The following is a 22,212-nucleotide window of genomic DNA, read 5'->3' as shown; positions in this document are numbered from 1 at the left end:
TCATGGGCTGATGCTCTAACCACTGACCCAAACTGGCCAGGGCTTAAATACACGTCTTCATCTGGTGTACAACCAAAGAAACAGTGGTATGTTCAAGTACTGGGGGAAAAATGAGCTGTACTGAATTTATGAATATTTTAGGTTCTTTAAGGGGTAATTTTGAATGTATGTGATTTGCACTTAAAATGCTGTTTTTAGAACCTAAACCTTGTCGAAGAGTCAACTCCAGGGTTTTACCTGTCCTATAATGCTTAATAGTTTATAATGAGCATTATAGTATTGAACATATACTGAAACCTGTGAGGTAGAAAAGTACTGTTATTCCCATTTTATAGATTTTTTATTGGAAGCAAAAAGAACTATAATTAGCTTTTCTGACTCAACTTCATCACATTAAACAGCCACTATGTTCTTGGAATAATACTTTTTTAAATGCATGAAGGTATGCTTTGAGCAGGCAAGAGAAGTCTCATAAAATAAGAGTAGTTTATAACATGACATCCTTTCCTTTTTTTTTAAGTGTTATTTTTTAAAAAAAATTTTTTTCTTTATTGATTTGAGAGAGAGAGAAATAGAGAGACAGAAACATCGATGAGTGAGAACATTGATTGGTTGCCTCCTGCATGTCCCCTACTGGGGGATTTGGCCCACAATCTGGGCATGTGCCCCGACCAGGAACCAAACCGGTGACTTCTTGGTGCATGGGTCGACGCTCAACCACTGAGCCACACTGGCTGGGCTTGACTTTTTTTTTTTTTATCCTCACCAGAGGACATCTTTCCATTTTTTGTTCAGATGGGGGGTGGGAGGGAGAGAGAAACATCAATGTGAAAGGGACACATCGAGTGGTTGCCACCCACACGACCCAACCAGGGTCGGGGACAAACTGCAACCGAGGTATGCGCCCTTAGCAGGAACCGAACCTGGGTCTCTCTGGACCATAGGCCGACACTCTAACCGCTGAGCCAAACCGGCCAGGGCTTGACATCCTTTTTTTAAATAAAATTTTTATGGGCCTTTTTTTTTCTCATTAGTTTATTTACTCCCTTTATGTGCTATAGTGATTGGTGTTTAATAATTGTATAAAAATAAACAGATGCCTTGGAAAACAATACTTGAAGTACAGAACAATGTTCATGACATTTGATATATGAATCAGATTTTTTTTTTTTATCCTCACTTGAGGACATTTTTCCATTTTTTGTTCAGATATTCAGATATAGTGGGAGGGAGGGAGGGAGGGAGAGAGAGAGAGAGAGAGAGAGAGAGAGAGAGAGAGAGAGAGAGAAACATCAACATGAAAGGGACACATCGAGTGACCAACCAGGGCCAGGGACAAACTGCAACCGACGTACGCGCCCTTAGTGGGAACTGAACCTGGGTCTCTCTGGACCGCAGGCTGACACTCTAACCGCTGAGCCAAACTGGCCAGGGCAAATCAGAGATTTTTTTTTAAAGGAAAGGTGTATATATAGAGTCCCACCAAATATGAAATATAGTTGCAATTAGAATGTAATTAGTGAACAAACACTGAATACCTATTATGTGCAAAGTATTGTTCTTCATGATAGTGGATCAAAAAAGAATACAAGACATTACTGCCCTTAATAATTTGTAACCTGGCTATGAAGGGATAAACTATAGACTAGGTATGTTGGAGATCCTCAACAAATATTTGTTAAATGAATGAATGGATGGGTGACTATAAAAGATTATTATTGGTCCAAGGTAGCATATGATAAATACCAAGAAAATGCGGATATGTCTATGTCTATGTCTATGTCTATGTCTATGTCTATGTCTATGTCTATGTCTATGTCTATGTCTATGTCTATGTCTATGTCTATGTCTATGTCTATGTCTATATCTATCGAGAATGGAATGCTCTACTGGCCATACCCATCTTGCACACTCACTCCTGTGGATAGATTACTGTCCCCACAAAAAAGAGAAATTCCATTGCAAAAATTAGAAGGAAAAAAAAGTGAAGTGCTGGGACAGCACACTGGGAAGACCAAAACTACAATTATCCCAGTCAACTATAGGTCTATTTAGTTAATACATTTCAGTGAGATGTTTGCCATACCCAGAAAGCAGCAGGAGGTGCAAGGCCAGTGCCTAAAAAAAATCTGGAATATATCAAGAGAAGGATTATCTACAAGGGATTGATCACTAACTCTGTAAAGACAAGTAAATCATCTGAGAAACAGTGGGATTACAGAACAGAGAATTGAGCTGTTGACCCCCTCTCATTTTTATGGATTCTAAAGATGTGGAAACAGTACAAAGAATAGTTCAAGAGGGTAAGCAGTAGAACATTATATCAATTTTTTTTAATGAAACACTTCACAAATTTGCGTGTCATCCTTGCACGGGGGCCATGCTAATCTTCTCTGTATTGTTCCAATTTTAGTATATGTGTTGCTGAAGCAAGCACTATATCAATTTATTTATTTATTTATTTATTGGTTTATTTATTGGTTTATTTATTTTTGGTACCTGCCCCTAGAGGGAACCAAACCTGAAACTCTCTGGTCCGCAGGCCAATGCTCCAACCACTGAGCCAAACTGGCCAGGGCTATATCAATTTCTTTAAATGACTGCAAAATGATATTATATTTAGCATTAGGAAGTCATTAGAGTCCTCTATGTAGAGTTAGAATTATGAAGGTGAGTTTAGGTTGCAGAGAAATTTTGAATAAATAAAAGAAAAATTAGGATAAGGAAATCAAGGTTTAGAAGTGGAAAGAGTAGATTAAGAAGATATGAGGATATAAATATTTTTGGGGGAGGCAAAACAGAAATTGTCCTGACCCCAATCGTCTCTTGGAGGAACAACTTCAAGTAGGTATGATGGAAGCCAAGAGTTGGCATAAAGACGGGTATTCTTCTGTCTAAGTGAAAATTTGCATTACTTGCAAATACAATGGAAAAACAAGCTGTAGTTTGGAAAATCCCTCATGGAAAAAGTACAAATTAAATTGAGATGATTTGTACTGGTATTTTGTACATTTGCAGGGACATTAGTAACCTATAGGATTTTGGCAAAGGCACACTAAAATTTATCTCCAAGGTGAATGAGTCAAAAGTTGCAAATTTTAGAAAGTGGCTGAAACTTCATCAAGCAATCTAATACATTTTTTTTCCCCTTTGTAAATTGGCCTAGGACCCAAACTTCAATGCTTTTGCCAGGTGCCCATTTAGAAGACTGATCCCTTGCCTTGAAATTTAATATTGAGGCTGTAACTTATAGGCATCCAAATGACAACTTATGAAAGAGGCCTCATGGTGTTCCCTAAAGAAACAATTTGTTCCCTGCCAAAATTAGGATTACTTTGCTTTAGGAAGATGTATACTATTCTGATAGCCAAATGACGATTTATCAAACATATCAAACTCTATCGTGGATAACCAAGGAGCCTCATATAATCCAAAAGGGACATGGCCTTCCAGACAGTTGATGCCCTAGGGACTACTGAAGACTGTGCTGAAGGCAAAATAGTAGTAACTGGGCACTGCACTAACTTAATCACCTGGCAAATCAGAAACCACCTTGGTAAAGGTAAATCCTTGAGTGGGGGTTTTAAGCCCTAAGTGTTAAGACTTAGGGTAGCCAGAGCAACATTGAGGATCTGTGACACCATTTGTTTTATTTCTGTATCCATGGCATATATGGATAATAGATAACTCAGTCTCAGGGTCCTTCTCAGTCGACAGAGAACTTTAAGTAGGAACTACGTAGCATTGGGAATTGTCAGGTCATTTAAAACCTATTTTTTTATTTTATTGAATTTATTGGGGTGACATTGGTTAATAAAATCATATAGGTTTCAGGTGTACAATTCTATAATACATCATCTGTGTACTGTATTGTATATTTATCACCCAAAGTCAAGTCCCCTTCCATTACTATTTATCCCTTCTTTACCCCCTTCTATCTCCCTCCACCCCTCTTTCCCTCCGATAATCACCATACTGTTGTCTGTCTATGAGGTGGCTTTTATGTTTGTTTGTTTAATCCCTTTACCTTTTCACCCAACTCCCAACCCCCCTCCCCTTAGAGCTGTCAGTCTGTTCTCTGTAACTATGAGTCTGTTTCTGTTTTGTTTGTTTATTTTGTTAATTAGATTCCACATATAAGGGAAATATGGTATTTGTCTTTCTCTGATTGGCTTGTTTCACTTGGCATAATGCTCTCCAGGCCCTTCACATAAAACCTACTTCCTTGCCTGTGGATTGGTCCTATGTGACAGATGCGTAGTCTATCTTCAGAGAGGATAATGGTTCTAAAAAGCACTTGGCTGCGAGAGGGGCTCTCATCATCCAAAAGACTGGGGAGCAAAACTGAGTCAATATACACTTTTGAGGATGTCCAGGAGGTCAGGGGTCCACTTTCTATTTCAGCTGACCCCAAGAGGTTGACTTTCATGTTTCATTCATTATGCATGGCCCGCCGCCCAAGAGTACCTTCTCTGAGTAGTCATCAGTTGAGCGAAACTTTCCATAATGAAATGCTAATGTGGCCAAGTTGCCTAAAAGAATCTGTGGTCAGTTGCTTCTTGGTCTTGGTTTAGGACTATTTCTGTTGGAAACACCTTGGTGTTTGAGGGGATGGAATGAGGCAGCACCTGTGAAAACTGAAAACTTTAAAGGCCTGTAGTCATGTAGAGGATATGCATGTGGATGATTAATGGGAAATAAAAAGTTAAGCCCTGAATTTTTCTTCAGGCTTACAATTTCTTATTTAATTGACTCTCTTCAATATGACAGAAGTGGAATCTTTTGCCTTCTGGGAGGCAAAATTAATGAGGAGATGTTTGCCTTGACTTTGCTATTATTGTGTATGTGTGACATCCCTAAATCCACTCCAGCACATCCTACACACTTGTCAGATTGATTTAACTCTCACACCACTGTCATCACTTCACCCAGCTGCTCAGTAACCTAAATTGATTCCTCTGTCTGTTGTAAAAAATCTAAGCTCTTTAGTCTTTCAAAGTCCTTCTTGGCTATCCACCCCTGCCACTCACCCACCAGCCTCCACCACCTTTTTAAATCTCATCTCTTCCTGTTTCACTTTATAGAAGCAGATACTGTTGGAGCTGGTAGTCATCAAAATGATGGTGCTCATCCAATCCTTGCATTTCATAGTTGGGGAACCTAAAGCTGAGAGAGGTAAGGTGACACTTCCAAGGCCACACATAGTCCATTGTGGCCAAGACAACATGCTTTTCATTCCCCCACACAATTTGTTCCTTTGGTCCTAAGCACTGGGATAGGATGAATAGAACTGGTACCTAGGGAACAGCATAGCACGGGATAAATGATGCATGAAGCAATATTGAGAATTTAAAACTCAGTGTACTTGCAACATACTGTGTTTGCAACAAATGACCTTTATGTAGAATTTATCACCCTCTTAAAAGGGAATTTTCTTAAACAGAGAATTAATCTGCAAACTGTTGTTCTATTGGCTTTGGAAGAAAATTTTGTGACCATTGTTGTCGATCTAAATAGAATGAGTGGTTCAGGACAAGAAATGATTAAGAGGTATGTCATAGTTTCCCTTGGGAATGGCCCATGGAGTTATTACTATTTGCCAAGTTTTTCCTCTGAATTGAAGCTAACAAGGTCATTCCAAGAGTAACTGTATTGGGGAACCTCAGTACAATGACCCTGTTCTAACGTGCCCAACTAGAAGCTAGGAAACCACACCTTCTTTAGAAGGTTTATGTGGTAGAAAATGGGAAGGGGTTAGTAATTTAAACCTTACTGATTATCACAAATGGCAGGAAAAGGGAAAAAGTGAAGGAAAAGCCTTTGATTACAAGAATATTGTTAAAGAAAATTAAAGGAAGTTTTGCAAGTATTCAAATACATAATGTAATTCAAAATGGAACTGATCAACTTTCCACATCTGCTATGATGAGTAGATAAGAATACTTATAATTTGTGCACTAGTATTCAAAGATAAATTATTCCTTATAAAATATTTGAGGGTATTTTTATGTTTCCTTTAGTATTTAAATCATCACCATGGAACTTAAAAAATATGTCTCATCATTTTTACATATACATAAACTATAGTACTTATTCAGATTATTAAAAATTTTAAATAAATGGAGCCTGAACTAATGAAGTTTTAATATCTCAACAAGTAAGTGCATTAGTCTAAGTGTACAGGTTCAGATTTAGTACTTTTCAGAATTTACTACTAAAAAATAAATTCTCCCCTTTTGTAGTAGGAGTCAAAGAGTCAGACTTTGTCCTCTGCTCCACAAAATGAAAAATGGTTTTTGTTTTAATACAAACTTGCACTCCTCTCCACACACTCAAATTCTCAAGTAATTGACTTTTCAGGAAGGTGCTTCATTTCATCTATGGCTTCCCTTTCTCCTGGCATGTGGCAGAAATACACCAAGAACCCTCCAATACTGAGGGTGAGAAGCAGGATGTGCTTGATCTGCACTATTTAGGAAAGACTTTAGAGGCCCTGTCATCCGATTTGAATGGGGAAAAGTGGTTGCCCTTTGCATAAGCAAAATTCAATTTAAATGTTTATTAAATTGAATTTATTGACTATTGAAATAAGAACTCTTTGTAACTGAAGAGTTCTATGTAAATATAATGTACTAATAATATAAAGATCAATATTAGGCAACCAATCCCTTGGTATATAGTTCTTTCAAACCCAAGACCCAAGAAAAACAGCAAGATGTACTTTTACGACCTCCTTCTCTCAGATGGGCTTCAGTTTCTTCTCTGTTTATTCTAACCTCTGCAGTGGACACTACCCCCTTGCATGAGATCAAAGTAACTCTGCTTCCTTTCAATTCTTTATTGACAATACACCACTTCTCTCTGTCTTTTTATTAATCCTCATCTGAGGATATATTTTTTCTATTTATCATCAGATATAGTGGGAGGGAGGGGGAGAGACAAAGAAAGAGGGAGAGAAAGAAACATTGACATGAGAGAGACACATTGACTGGTTGCCTCCTGCTCGACCCGACCAGGGCCAGGGACAAACCACAACCAAAGTACATGCCCTTGACTGGAATTGAACCCACAACTCATTGGTCTGCGGGCTGACGCTCTAACTGCTGAGCCAATCTGGCCAGGGCAGCAATACACCACTTCTCAAAGAGCAAGGAAGCGAGGGCTACCCATTCCTGATTTTTGCTTCTTGCTCCAAACATTCATTGAAAATCCTTTTTCCTTTGCTTGGCATTTTGGGAGAGTCTTGATCTATTCCAGTGTTTGTCTTTCTGACATATCAGATGCAGAACCATGTAGTGTCTTCTTACTTCTCCTGGGTTAAATACACATCAAACAGGCCTCAGATCCTACCTTTGTCACATCACAGGAGCCCTACATAACCTCCACCTGCAGGCTTCAGCCATGAGTCAGTTCTCTCTAAGGCCAGAGAAGTATCAGCAGCCTCAGCCCCAACAGTCTGAAATTAGGCTTGCTGTCCATAGTGTGCTAGCAATGAAGAATTGGGGCCTGTGATGCTTTGGAGTAACAGCATCTCCAATCGGCCATACAACTGGAAGGCAGCAGGGTGCAGTGGACAGAGCAGTGGCTAAGGAGCCAGACCTGGATGGTTCAGGTTAGTGTTCCCATCCTGACCCTTAGCTATGTGACTTTGGACAAGTCACCGAAACTTTCTGAATCTATTTCTTTATAAATACAAGGGAGGTTGTGTCTAATGCTCATCTGCTACAGGGGCTCTTGCTGATAACTATATTTAGTCTTCTACTACACTATTTTCCAATTCAAGAAAGTAGAGACTTCCTTCTTAATTTTATATCTTAAATTATCTTTGCCTGATAGGATGATGGAAACTACCTAATATAAAATAAACCATCTGCCTTCTTTTGTAATTTCTGTTAAAAATTTTTTGCCTTTACATGCTGTTAAACCATACCTTTAATTTTTTTTCTTTCTTTAATGATTTTAGAGAGAGAGGAAGGGAGAGGGAGAGAAAGATAGAAACATCAATGAGAGAGAACACTGACTGGCCACCTCCTGCATGCCTCCTACTGGGGATTGGGCCCATAACCTGGGCATGTGCCCTGACTGGGAATCTAACCAGCGACCTCTTGGTGCATGGGTCAATGCTCAACCACTGAGCCACACCGGCCAGGCTAAACCATACCTTTAAGCCATAAAACTATTGGAGGGCAGGAATGCCTAATTAATAATAATAATAATAGCCAGTATTTAGTGAGGGTTAATTATATGTAGGTACTGACCTAGGCACTTGACATGGATTATTCTACTTAACTTTGCAACAATCTTATGAAGTAGGTATTACTATTATTGGCATTGAATAGATGAAGAAACTGAGGCATGAAGATTTATTTATTTATTTATTTATTTATTTTTATCCTCACCTGAGGACATTTTTCCGTTTTTTGTTCAGATAGAGTGGGAGGGAGAGAGAGGAAGGGAGAGAGAGAGAGAAACATCAACGTGAAAGGGACACATCGAGCAGCTGCCACCCGCATGACCAACCAGGGCCGGGGACAAACTGCAACCGAGGTACGCGTCCCTAGTGGGAAAGGAACCTGGGTCTCTCTGGACCGCAGACTGACGCTCCAACTGCTGAGGCAAACCGGCCGGGGCAGAGGCATGAAGATTTCAGGCAACATGCCTAGGGCCATATAAATAGTTAAAGAGGGTAACAGAGATTGGGAGAGAAAGTTCTTAGTTAAACCAGTAAGTTATTTTTTTTCTACTTCCAGCGGTTCTCATGTCTAATTCATTATAGATAATAATGAGTAAATGTGTTACCTGGTGTCACATTGTTTTATCTGTTGAATATCTTCTGGGTGCAAAGCAATGATGAGTACTATGGGATTTGTACTATGGAGAACTATAAAAGAAGAAAAATATGGTCCCTGTTCTCAGAAAAATCAGAAGCTGGTAGGGAAGCAGGCAGAGAAATAGTGAATTCCAATATAAGTAAAATTCAGTAATTGCTTTAAGAATGCTACAAGCCAAGTGCCACTGGGTCCAGACAGGGAAACCCTTCAGTGGTACCCAAAATCCTTGATTTAAAAGTTTCCCTTTGGGTTGACTCTTGATGGACAAGGATGATTCTGAGAGGCAGAGAAGTGAGAGAAAGACATTCCAGGCAAAGGGACCACATGGGCAAGTACACTGAGTCACTGTTGACTCACTAACCTCAGTGCAGGGCTTGTTCCTGGAATAGCAAGGAATTTGGGGTTTCTAAGTCTTTGTGTATTTGTGAGGAAGTCCTAATTTGGTAGATGATTGTAGAAAGACAGAACCATAAAATCTGGGAATTGAAGGGTCCCCTAAGGGTCATCTAATCTAATAACTGATCCAATGCCTAAATCTCTTCTAAAACCTTCCTGTTGAGTGGTCATCGAAGGTAGGCTCACATACTCCTAGCAATAGATGCATTATTATCTCCTAAGCAGTTGAGCTCATCATCTTCTGAAATTATATTGCTCATTTGTTTATTTCCTTATTGTCTATCTGTCAGACTAGAACTCAAGTTCCATGAGGATAAGGATCATCTTGCCTATCATGTATTCTCAGTGCCTAACATGGAATAGACATACAATACATATTTGTTGAAATGAATGCATTCCATCTCAGGACAGTTCTGACGTTTATAAAATTCTTAGGTGATTTCCACAAGATAATTTTTTACATGTGTGAAGACAACTGTAATACCCTCCTTGTATTTTCTCCAGGTTAAATATCTCCTGTTGGTCAACTATTTCTCATGAGATATAACTTTGGGGCCCTTCACTATCAGACTACTCTCTCATATAAACTCCATTTTGTCTCTATTTCTTTTAATGTGTTGTTGCAAGAACAGAAGGCAGTAACCCCAACTTTGTAACACCCTCCAACCAAAGAGGTCAGATCACCTCCGTTGTTCTCAATCTTACAGTGTGACCCAAGATGGCAGTTTGTTGAGGTCCGTCCACTTCACACTATTGCCTCATGTTTCTCTAATTGTCAGCTAACTACCCTGCTTCCCACAGCCCCTACTGCCTGTTGGTTTCTACTGCCTGCTCACATCTCTCCTGCCTTGACTTGTATAGGTAGATTTTGAAAACCTAGCCCAAGGCCTGACATTTAGGAGGCGGTTACAATAATCCAGGACAAACACACATGGTTCTAAACTAGTGAAGTGTGGCCAGAAAGGAAGAGACAAGGGAGAAACATCTCACACATGATCAACAGAACTCACAATCTGCTGATTTAGTGATTGCCAGTGCGCTTTCTCAATGGTCCCTGTCCTTCCAGACCACTCATAAACTAAGAGTTAATTCCCAGCTTTCTCCTCCCTCACTGTCTCTAAGGCAAGCATACAACTCTTTTTAAAAGTTTATCTTTATCACCCGGCCAGTGTGGCTCAGTGGTTGAGCGTCGACCCATGCACCCACCAAGAGGTCACCAGTTCGATCAGGGCACATGCCCAGGTTGTGGGCTAAATCCCCAGTGGGTGCCATGCAGGAGGCAGCCAATCGATGTTTCTCTCTCTCTCTCTCCCCCCCCTTTCCCCTCTCTCTAAAATAAATAAAGAAAAAAATTTATCTTTATCGTTGCAAGTATTACAGATGTCCCTCCTTTTTCACCCCATTGACAACTCCCTCCTCTTTATGCCCCCTCCTCCCACCTTCACCACACTGTTGTCTATGTCCATTGGTTAAGCTTGCAACTCCTCTTATGTCTTTATATATATTTTTTCTGGTTACAGTACAGAAATATATTGAGAAAAGTTAAAGGCAGCAAGCTTTCTTTCTAACCTAGATGAATGGTGGTTCTGTTAACAGAGTCAGGAAATTCCAGTGCAGACTTGAAGATGATAATGAAGCATTTGGTTTGGGGACATGTTGAATGTGAAGACTTGAGGATATCTTGAAGCAGTTTGACATTTTTTTTAGTACTTAGATTTGGAGTACAAAGATGAAAATGAAGATTTGTTGTCATCAATAGAGATACTTGAAGCTTTCCCCTGAGAATGAGAATGTTGAAAATCGTCTAGACTACACAAAGACATACTAAGAACAAAACTTCTTCAGTTTCCTTATGACTGATGATTCTGTGCTAATCTGAGACTATGAGATGTTGCTTCAAAGAAGGGCATTTATAAGCAAATTATGTATTTGAATGCTTATGTACAGTGTTACATACAGGCAATTCAATATACCACTATTTTTTCAAGCTTTTCTATGGTTTATTAAAACCAAAAATTTCTATAATTTTGTTCCTTGACTTGTTAATTAGATTCTATCTTTTTAAAAAAGGGCCTTATCTTTTTTAGAGCAGTTTAGGGTTCACAGCAAAACTGAAAGGGAAGTATTGAGATTTCCCATGTATTCCCTACCCCCAAACATGCTTAGCCTCTCCATTATCAACATCCCCTACCAGAGTGGTACGTTTGTTACAATTGATGAACCTACATTGACACATCATTATCACCCAAAGTTCATACTTTATATTTACAACTTTACATAGAATGTTGCACATTCCATGGGTTTAGATATCCTACTATATTTTTACAAAAACATGTTATATTCAAATTGTGTTTAAGATGCCCTTTTGAAATCTTCAGGGAATCTTTAGCAGCCATTCATTGCAAATCCTCGGCACTTCACTGCTCAATAAAGAAACTCCATTGCACAAAAGTGTGTACCTATTAGAATTTGTGAAGCCTGCTAGAAGAAATTCTGCTTGTGAAAAAAATCCCTGGTTAGATGAGACCATAAGAAAAGATGGTCCTGACTATTCTGAGGGTATTGGACTCTGGGTGTGTTTGTTTATTTGTTTGGTGGGTGTCTCTCTGACCCCCTTAGGTCAGTGGAAAGAGAACAAAGGCCTCTTTCCTTCTTGATTACAGCACTAGGAAGCCCCAGGTAGCTGAAATGGGAATGCTTCAAGATACAGAAACAGATACATTCCCAGAGAGAAAATAGGACAAACAACTAATTAAGAGCTGAACAGTGGAAGAAAGACCAACATACCAGCCCTGGAAACCAAAGTAGTAAAGTGAATGAGGCCTGCAAAAGATCTGTAGTGAATGTCAAACTTAGATTTGACACTCCAGACACTTTAACAACAATTAACAACTCACAGTGGATGAAATTGAGGTAGATTGGCACTTCATTTGTACCTAATTACTCATATTTTATTATTTAAGAATGAATACATGCACCCCGGCTGGTGTGGCTCAGTGGTTGAGTATTGACCCATGCACCAAGAGATTACTGGTTCAATTCCCAGTCAGGGCACATGCCCAGGTTGTGGGCCAAATCCCCAGTGGGGGGCATGCAGGAGGCAGCCAAGAGATGTTCTCTCTCATTGATGTTTCTATCTCTCTCTCCCTCTTCTTTCCTCTCTCTCTAAAATCAATTAAAAAAAAAGATTTTAAAAAATCTTTTAAAAAAAGAATTAATACATGCAAAGATGTATAATGAAAGGCTTACCTACCCTTTCAACTAATCACTGTAACTTCAATAAATCAAGTACAGAGACACCTACTGTCACCAATTTCTGGTGTTACCATCTAGAGATAGTCTATGAATAGACAAGGTGGGGGGTGTGGTCATAACTACAACATAATGGACACACTGTTCTGTACTTAAGATATATATTTTAACAATATATCTTTGAGACAGTTCCTATATGTACATAAAGTTTTTAAGACATTAGCATAGTTTTCTGCTGTGTGAAAGTACAATTATTTATTTGACCAGTCTGAACACTTTGGAAATTAGAAAATTGTTTCTAATCTATTAGTATTTTCCTACTGCTTTTTTAAAAAGAGTGCCCCTTAATGATGCCTTTTAAAAAAAATACATTTTATTAATATTTTAGAGAGAGAGAAAGGGGGAGGGGGAGAGAGATAGAAACATCTGTGAGAGAGACACATGGATAGGCTACCTCCTGCATTCCCCCCACTGGTAATCAAGCTGGAAACCCAGGCATGTGCCCTGATTGGGAATTGAACTGGCGGGCAACCTCTTGGTCCATGGGTCGATGCTCAAACACTGAGCTACACCGGCTGGGTTTCATGATGTCTTTTGATGAATATCCTCAGTAACTGTGTCAGCTAGGAAATAATACTTTATACTTATTGAATTGGCTAAAATAAAAGGTTTAAGTCCTTTATTAAAAGGACTATAGAAAAACAGGCACACTGACTGGTGCTAAGAATACACATTATACAGCCCTGGCCGGTTTGGCTCAGCAGTCAGAGCGTTGGCCTGCAGTCCAGAGACACCCGGGTTCGGTTCCCGCTAAGGGCACCTACCTCAGTTGCGGTTTGTCCCCGGCCCTGGTTTGGTCGTGCGGGTGGCAACCACTCGATGTGTCCCTTTCATGTCGATGTTTCTCTCTCTCTCTGTCCCTCCCACTCTATCTGAACAAAATAAGGAAAAATGTCCTCGGGTAAGGATAAAAAAAAAGAGAGAGAAAAAAATATATACATTATACATAAATTTGACCAAGTATCATTGCAATTATTCTCAAACATAACTGCTTATCAGAATTTCCTTAGAGTTATTTTTTCCCCTCAAAATACAGATGCGTGAGTCACTTTCCTGGAGATTCTGATTTAGAAAGACTGAATTAATTTCTCTACACCTAGGAGCAAGGCTGAATGAATTGGTCTACCATCCTAACCCCAAGCTTGGATGTGCACATGTTGGCAGCTACCAATACTTCAGAGTTAGTTCTTAGAGGAAGTGGTCTTTTTGAACTTGCCTTATGAATTCAACCTTATCAAAAGATGACATGCCTCACTGTTCCTGTTATTACACATTTTATATGGAAAAAAAAAGAACACAAAAAGTTTACTGTATTACATAGCTAACTATATAAATCTCTTGATCCTTACTTATTATTGCAAAAATATATAGTTTGAATGAATAAGTACATACTAATTTTGTTGGTTTTCCACTTGCTTTATTTCTTTTTTATGTATTTATTTGTTTATTTTAATCCTCATTCGAGGATATTTTTCCATTTATCTTCAGATACAGTGGGAGGGAGAGAGAGAAACATTGATGTGAGAGAGACACATCAACTGGCTGCCTCCTGCACGACCCTGACCAGGACTGGGGACCAAGCTGCAACCGAGGTATGTGCCCATGACTGGAATCAAACCCGAGATTCTTTGGCCCTTGGGCCGATGCTCTAACCACTGAGAAACTGGCCAGGGCTCCACTTGGCTTTATTTCATATGTACATTTAGATACACAAATATAGATCACGAAGTTATAATTTTAATAGTTATATGCTAACATTGTTTTACCTTATATTTTACAAAACCCAGTCTTCAAATCAGGGCATCTGGGTTGTGCCTGTTTTTTTCATATTATAAATGATGCCGATATAGATATCATTATTCAAACAACATTCTTTTTGTTTTAAATTACTTCCTTATGTATTAATAAAAGAAGCTGTACATCAAAGAGATAAACAGATTCAATACTTTTGCTTGTACAGACTAACTGCTCTACAGGAATATTCCAAGTTGCTGTGTTCTGAGGAATCTCCTGTTTTCCCTTACCCTCTCCAGCAAGGGCTTTTATTCCTTTTATTTTAATGAATCTGGTAAACATGAAGTTTTATGTCATACCTTATGGATTTATTGAACATATTTATTAAAAGGTATTATGATGGTTTAAGTCAAGAACTCTGGCACGTGGGTTCAAATTCTTGCTCACATATGACTTTCAGTAAGTTACTTCCTTTCTTTTTTCCTCAGTACTCCATGTTTGAAAGGGCAACAGTAATGTGTTCTACGGCCGGGGACAAACTGCAACTGAGGTACATGCCCTTAGCGGGAACCGAACCCAGGTCTCTCCGGACCGCAGGTGGATGCTCTAACCGCTGAGTCGAAAGGCAGACTGTGAAAATTAGATGAGTTAAGTGCTTAAAACTGTTCCTGGTATTTGGTTAGCACCCAGAACGGCAGGCCCTTCTGAATGCCCGTGAGTGCCGGGAACAGTGTGAGACTCCAGAGGTAAAACAGTAAACACAACAGACATAGAAACTGTTCCCACACTACCAAACTCACAAACTAGTCCTGGTACAGGCACTTGAAATTCTGTGTGGCAGGTGTGTGACAAGGGAACGTGTTGGAAAGAATGCCTGAAATGAATATTTGATTAGAGCCCTGGCTGATTTGGCTCAGCGGTTAGAGCATCCGCCTGTGAACCAGAGAATCCTGGGTTCAGTTCCTGCTAAGGGCACGTACCTCGGTTGCAGTTTGTCCTTAGCCCCAGCTGGGGTCGTGTGGGTGGCGACAAGTCCATGTGTCTCTCTCACATCGATGTTTCTCCCTCTCCCTCCCGCTCTTTCTGAAGATAAATGCAAAAAATTTCCTTCGGTGGGGATAAAAAATATAAAAATATTTGATTAGAGAAGCTACATAAATGTTCTAACTATTGGTTTTAGGTTATATTTCTTCTCACATGGACTATTTAGTTATAGCCATTTTCCACTTACCCATGGAGTCTAAGTATTTATTACATGTGTGTATATTTTTCAGTTTATAAGAGCAACATTCATTCTGTTCCAGCTGCACTGGCCTCTGCTGTTCCTTGAACAACCCAGGCATGCTCCTTCCTCAGAGCCATTGTTTTGCTGTTCCTTCTGCCTAGAAAGCTCTTTTCCCCGTATCCAAATAGCTTGTTCCTCCTCCTCCTTCAAGTCTGCTCAGATGTTACCTTCTGTGGGAGGCTTCCCTCTGACCTAATTTAAAATTGTGAGCTTTAGCCCAGCTGGTGTGGCTCAGTTGTTGAGCATCGACCCATGCACTGAGAGGTCACCAGTTTGATTCCTGGGCACATGCTCAGGTTGTGGGCCTGTTCCCCAGTGGGGGGCAGGAGGCGTCCAATCAATGTCCTCTCTCATCAGTGTTTCCATCTCTCTCCCTCTCCCCCACTCCCTCTCTAAAATCAATAAAGGAAAAATTTTAAAAAAATTGTGAACTTCATTGCCCAATACTCTCCTTCCCTGATTAATTTTTCTTTGTTGTACATTTCACCTCTATACTAGAAAACTTATTTTGTTTATTTTCACTCTCCACCATTAAAACATAAGACTCACAGCCTGGCCAGTGTAGCTCAGTGGTTGAGCATCGACCCATCCACCAAGAGGTCACCAGTTCAATTCCTGGTCAGGGCACATGCCCAAATTGTGGGCCAAATTCCCAATGGGGGCCATGCAGAAGGCGGCCAATTGATGTTCTCTGTCATCGATGTTTCTATCTCTCTCTCCCTCTCCCTTCCTCTCTCTAAAATCAATAAAGAAAAAATAAAATAAAACACAAGATTCATAGTCAGGAGTGCTGTCCATTTTATTGTTTGTTAGATCCTCAACAATTAAATTAGTTTCTAGTACTTAGTAGAAGCTCAATAAATACTTACTGAATAAGTAAATTGTCATTTATATAAACTGATATTATGACATAGCTATCATTCTGGAACTTGCTTTCTAATTGAAGGATACAGCTTAGCTATCTTTTTTTAAAATTTTTTATTTATTAATTTGTTTTTGTTACATATGTCTCTCATTTTCCCCCCATTGACACCCTCCTCCCCTCCCCCCCACCCCATCCCCAGCTTTGTTGTCTATGTTCATTGGTCATGCATACATGCATGTAAGTTCTGTGGTTTATCTCTTCCCCCACAACCCTCCCCCCTCCTCTGAGGCTTGTCAGCCTGTACCCCACCTCCATGTCTCTGGGTTAATTTTGTTCAGCAGTTTGTTTAATTTATTATATTCCACAAATAAGAGATCATGTGATATTTGTCTTTCTCTACTTGCTTAGCATAATACTCTCCAGGTCCTTCCATTCCATCTCAATGGATAAGAGATCTTTTTTTCTTACAGCTGCATAGTACTCCATTGTGTATATGTACCACAGCTTTTTAATACACTCATCTACTGATGGACACTTCGGTTGTTTCCAGATCTTAGCTATTGTAAATAGTGCTGCTATGAACATAGGGGTACATATATTCTTTCTGATTGGTGTTTCAGCTTTCTTAGGGTATATTCCTAGAAGTGGGATCACTGGGTCAAATGGCAGTTCAATTTTTAACTTTTTGAGGTAACACCATAGTGTTTTCCACAGTGGCTTCACCAGTCTGCATTCCCACCAGCAGTGTACTAGAGTCCCCTTTTCTTCATACCCTCGCCAACACTTGTTGTTTGATAATTTGTTGATGGCAGCAATTCTGACAGGTGTGAGGTGATACCTCATAGTTATTTTAATTTGCATCTCTCTGATGATTAGTGATGTTGAGCATTTCTTCACATGTCTCTTGGCCATTTGTGTGTCCTTTTTGGAGAGGTATCTATTTAGGTCCTCTGCCCATTTTTTAGTTGGGTTCTTTGTCTTCCTTTTGTTGAATTGTATGAGCACTCTATATATTTTGGAAATTAACCCCTTATCTGATGCATCATTGGCAATTATGGTCTCCCATACAGTGGAATCCCTTTCCATTTTGATGGTTGTTTCTTGTGCTGTGCAGAAGCTTTTTAGTTTGATGTAGTCCCCAACTTAGCTATCTTTTCATGTAGGTATCTGTAGATCTTTCTCATTCCTTTTTAACAACTGTGTAGTTGTTCAAAGTATTATGAACCATTTTGTTTTTCATTGATATACATTTTCCCCTGATTTCTTGCTATTACAAACAATGCTGTAATAAACAAAATATCTATCTTTGTGCAATTGTGGTTTTCTTGTCAGATTTATTTGAGTATCGAGCTTTTGTTTATTGATTTTTTTTTAGAGAGAGAGAAAGGGACAGGGAGAGAGAGAGAGAAACATCAATGAGAGAGAACATCAATTGGCTGCCTCCTGCGTGCCCCCTACTGGTGATTGGGCCCACAACCTGGGCATGTGCCCTGACCAAGAATCGAACCGGCAACCTCTTGGTGTAGGCGTTGACACTCAACCACTGAGCCATCCTGGCCAGGCAACTTTTGTTCATATATTTATTGCTAATATTTTCCTATTGCTTCCACTTTCATCTTCTGTATGTGTTAAAAACTTCAAACTGAAAATGAAAATAAATCTCCCTCTTCATCCCTCAGTTCCTCTTGTTTCTCAAATTTCATCTCAGTGATAATTAGTGTCTATGCAAGCTCATGAAACTAAAGAGAGATGTTCATGAAACATACTTTCCTTTACTACTATCAGTGTTCTTTGATACTTTCAGTTCTTTTTTATACTATTCATTTTATTTCATTAAAAACTTGCTTGCAGAAACCTCTAAATTGATTTCAAAATCATTAGTTCATTGAGGCCCACAGTTTGAAGGTCTACCCTCTTCTCCCCTACCCTGTGTTAAACTAGTCTATAGAAGCACACACCCATTTGAATTTTCCTGTCTGGCAAGCTGTTAGCCTATGAGAACTGGAGATTTTCCTTGAACTCAGCCCTATGAAGTAAGGTCTAGCTCCTATCCATTTTTCCCCAAGAGTTGAGACCTAGCCATCATACCTGCCAGGGATGAAGAGATGGTCTCAGATGAAGCTTTTGCTACAGATGGCAACTACCTGCCTTTGTATGTCACTGTCTGCTGCCTTGCCTTGTCCACCATATTGATATTAGCCCTATTTGCACCCCATCTGCCTAGATAAACAGGGATACCGTTTTAAGACTCTTGGCTCACTTCCGTGTTGATACTTAAGGAAGGTCACTCTGTAGAATGGGAACTGTTTTTAGGCAATGCTAGCACTTAACATCAGAAAGGGACAGGATCATAAATTTTAAAGTTTTCTTTATTCAAATCCCTGCCCAGCCTGAGTTTAGAGGTACAGGAGAAAATGGAAAAGTGCTGTTAGGGTCCAGGTAAAGAGTTGGGGCTGTCACCCCGACTGATTTGGTTCAGCGGTTGGAACGTCAGCCCATGGACCAAAGAGTCTAGTGTTAGATTCTGGTCAAGGGCATGTACCTCGGTTGCAGTTTGGTCTCTGGCCCTGGTCAGAGTCGTTCAGGAGGCAGCCAGTCGATGTATCTCTCTCACATCGATGTTCCTCTCTCTCTCTCTCTCCCTCTCACTCTATCTGAACATAAATGGAAAAATATCATCAGGTGAAGATTACAAAAAAAAGAGTTCGGGCTCTGGCCAACTGGATCATAATTCAGGGCAGAATTCTGGGTAAGCAGAAAGAGGTCAAGTACAGATGGATAAACATAATATACTGGGGTATGCCGTAGCATCATGATACTTGAGTTGCTAAGGCCCACCCGAGACTCACAACAAATGACATGATTGTATCTAGGCCCCACCAGCTGGTTGAGCTAGGCTCCTGCATTGGTCAAGTTCAGCTCAGGAACAGGGTGACCCTAAGCATATAGATTGGGCATCCAGCCCTAGCCAATTTGGCTCAGCGGTTAGAGCGTTGGCCCGCCGATCAATGAGACCTGGGTTCGATTCAGGCCAATAGCACATACCTCGGTTGCAGTTTGTCCCCGGCCCTGGTCGGGGTCGTACGGGAGGCAACCAGTTGATGTGTCTCTCTCACATTATTGTTTCTCTTTCTCTCTCTCTCCCCCTACTCTATCTGAAGATAAATTGAAAAATGTCCTCGGGTGAGGATTAAAAAATAATAATAAAATAAAATCAATAGATAAGGGGCATCCTGGCCTACAGCTGAAAGTGCTGGGGGCAGGCAGGGACTCATAGAAAACAATCAACAAGAAAGGTTCCATGACTCCTACATTAAATCCAGCTGAGAGCATAACTCCTCTCCTTAGCATTTGGCTCAGGACCAGTGAGGAGTAAATAATTTAAGTGCAAATTGATGTGACCAGGATTTGAAGAGCAGATCAGATCAGCAGATTTTTCTCAATTAGGAACAGAAGGAAATACTTTTAAAAAGAAACATGTTCTATTCTTGGAAAGGATTTTCAGAAGGGTGGGTTTATTTATTCACCCACTCACCCACCTATTCATTCATTTATGATATAGGACACACTTGCTAATGGATACCTGCTTTCTGATTCACTCCTGCATTGTCAGATGTACATACTTTTTCCTATTTTCTCTGTCTCTTTGGATATCATGGCAGATAGACATGTTTAAGAAAATTGTACAACTTAAACATGCAGATGTCTTTAGGTAACATGGTTTGACATTAGTGTCAGTGGGCCCCTGATGACCAAGGAAAAATACTCAAGAAGTCAGTTTTATAGGAGAAGTAAGTTTGTTAATTGTGCTTTTCTCTGTTGGGTAGGCGGCTCCCTCTGGAGCAGCAAAATAGAGATAGAGGTAATGACCAGCCCCTGAAAAAGTTAAGTAGATTGTTGGAGGTGAAATATTCAAAACCCAAACACAGACATCAGAAATACCTGGCCCCTCACCCACTTTCCCCCTGCATTCTGAGGAGGCTCTACTGCCCTCTGCTATCCTGGGCAGGAAGCTCATGTTGTCATAGAATCACTTGGCTCCAGTTCTGATTTCTAGCATCTCACCCTTGGCAGCTCTTTCTTCCCTGTGTTCTGTCTGACCCAATATGAATGTCAGCTGTGTGTGTGTGTGTGTGTGTGTGTGACATCTTCCTTCTATTTCCCATCTCCCCAGATCTCACATGAGTACACAGTTGAGTACACAGTAGAGGTGAGAGTCTGCTACAGACTTAGGATGAAATTGAGGTTTAGATGGACACAGATATTGCTTATTCTTCATCATCTTCTTCTTCTCCCTTTGGTTCCCCAGCCCAAACTCAAGGACTCTCAGTCTGGGAACAGGGGAGAAGTTGGTGCTTATTTAGACTCATTAAAGCCCCCCAAAGCAGAAACAAAGGGGCCCTTTCTGCAATTAGTAGTACCTAATAACTGGTAGATGATTCAACCTTTTAATTTAATTTTATTCTTCCTGTACTGATTAGAACAATTCATGCCAACACTTAAAATGAAAACTAATGGTTAGTTGGGCCCTGCCGGTATGGCTAAGTGGATTGAACATTGTTCCATGGACTGAGAGGTCCCGGTTCAATTCCCCATCAGGGCACATGCCTGGGTTTCAGGCTCCATCCCCAGTAGGAGGCATGCTGGAGGCAGTCGGTCAATGTTTCTCTCTCACATTGATGTTTCAATCGTTCCCTTCTTCTCGCTCTAAAAAAAAAAGTCAATAAAAATGGTCAGTTGGGTTAAAAATACACTTTAAAAATTATTACACTCATAAAGACTTGTTAATATGGATCAACTCTATTTAGTCATCAATGGGTTACATTAGTCCTAGTTATTACACTGTTTAACAAATGTAGACAACTGCAAGAGGGAAACAAAAATTGGCCCATAATTATCCCAGATTATCTCTGTCGATACAGATTTTGGTGATTGTTTTGCTACTTTCCTTTTTCAGGCTTGCCAGAATTATAGGGTACTCATTGGTACAAAGAGAAATGGCACTTTGACCCAGTTGTGGGCACCAAGCTCAGGGACCAAGGATCCCTGGCTCCAGCAGTGGGACCCCAAACACAAGATCACAAATCAGGAACTGGCTGAGGTAGTGCAATGGAGCAAGTAAAGGTAGGACAACCCATGAGAAAAGGGTGGAATTTAAGATGGGTCAGGGCCAGAATTCAAGACATCTATAGACTATGTCAGGCCCAAGAAAGGACAAGCATGGGACAAACCCAAGGGAAGCTCAGAGCTGAGCAGGAAGGGTTGCAAAGAGACCAGGGAAGAGAATCAGTGGGTGTCATGGATCCAGATGAGGTGGTCCAGGAGTTGTTCACTGTGGCAAAGTTCTTCTGGAACTCCTGAGCACCCTCTTGTGTGTGGGCCTCTGCTGGTCCACAAGGCCTGGAGCTTTGTAGGCAGCTGCTGGTGCCACGTTCAGTCAGGAGGCAGTGTCTGTGGTTAGTAGAGTCCAGTACCTCCTGGCTCTATGAAAAGATGTTGGTATACTCATTAAGGGTGGTTAGGAGGTCAGTCTATACTCTGGTCTATGAGACCTAGATAAGGTTAGAGGACAGGATACCAAGAATAGCAGATGTGTTATATTCAATTTCAGTTGAGTTTTCTGTTACCTGCATCCAAAAACATCCCAAATAACTGTGTGTGTGCGCGTGCACGCGCATGCTATGTTTTAATGTACAGTAAGTCCTCACTATTGTCAATAGGTTCTTGGAACTGCAGGAAGTGATGTATAACAAAAACAATTTTACCATAGGCTAATTGTTAGGTTCCTA

The 22,212-nt window shown here is 40.2% G+C and overlaps 1 non-coding gene across 1 annotated transcript; it reads right to left on the bottom strand.

Moving 5' to 3' along the window:
• Positions 1 to 2,330: 2,330 nt before the first annotated feature.
• On the bottom strand, positions 2,331 to 2,437 carry LOC118617916. The gene has a single exon (XR_004956877.1). It is a non-coding gene; the product is annotated as a U6 spliceosomal RNA (small nuclear RNA).
• Positions 2,438 to 22,212: the final 19,775 nt, after the last annotated feature.

Source organism: Molossus molossus, unplaced genomic scaffold, assembly GCF_014108415.1.
Source record: "Molossus molossus isolate mMolMol1 unplaced genomic scaffold, mMolMol1.p scaffold_m16_p_5, whole genome shotgun sequence".
Taxonomy (NCBI): Eukaryota; Metazoa; Chordata; class Mammalia; order Chiroptera; family Molossidae; genus Molossus; species Molossus molossus.
The sequence above is the reverse complement of the archived record's forward strand: the minus strand, read 5'-3'. Positions and strand labels throughout refer to the sequence as shown.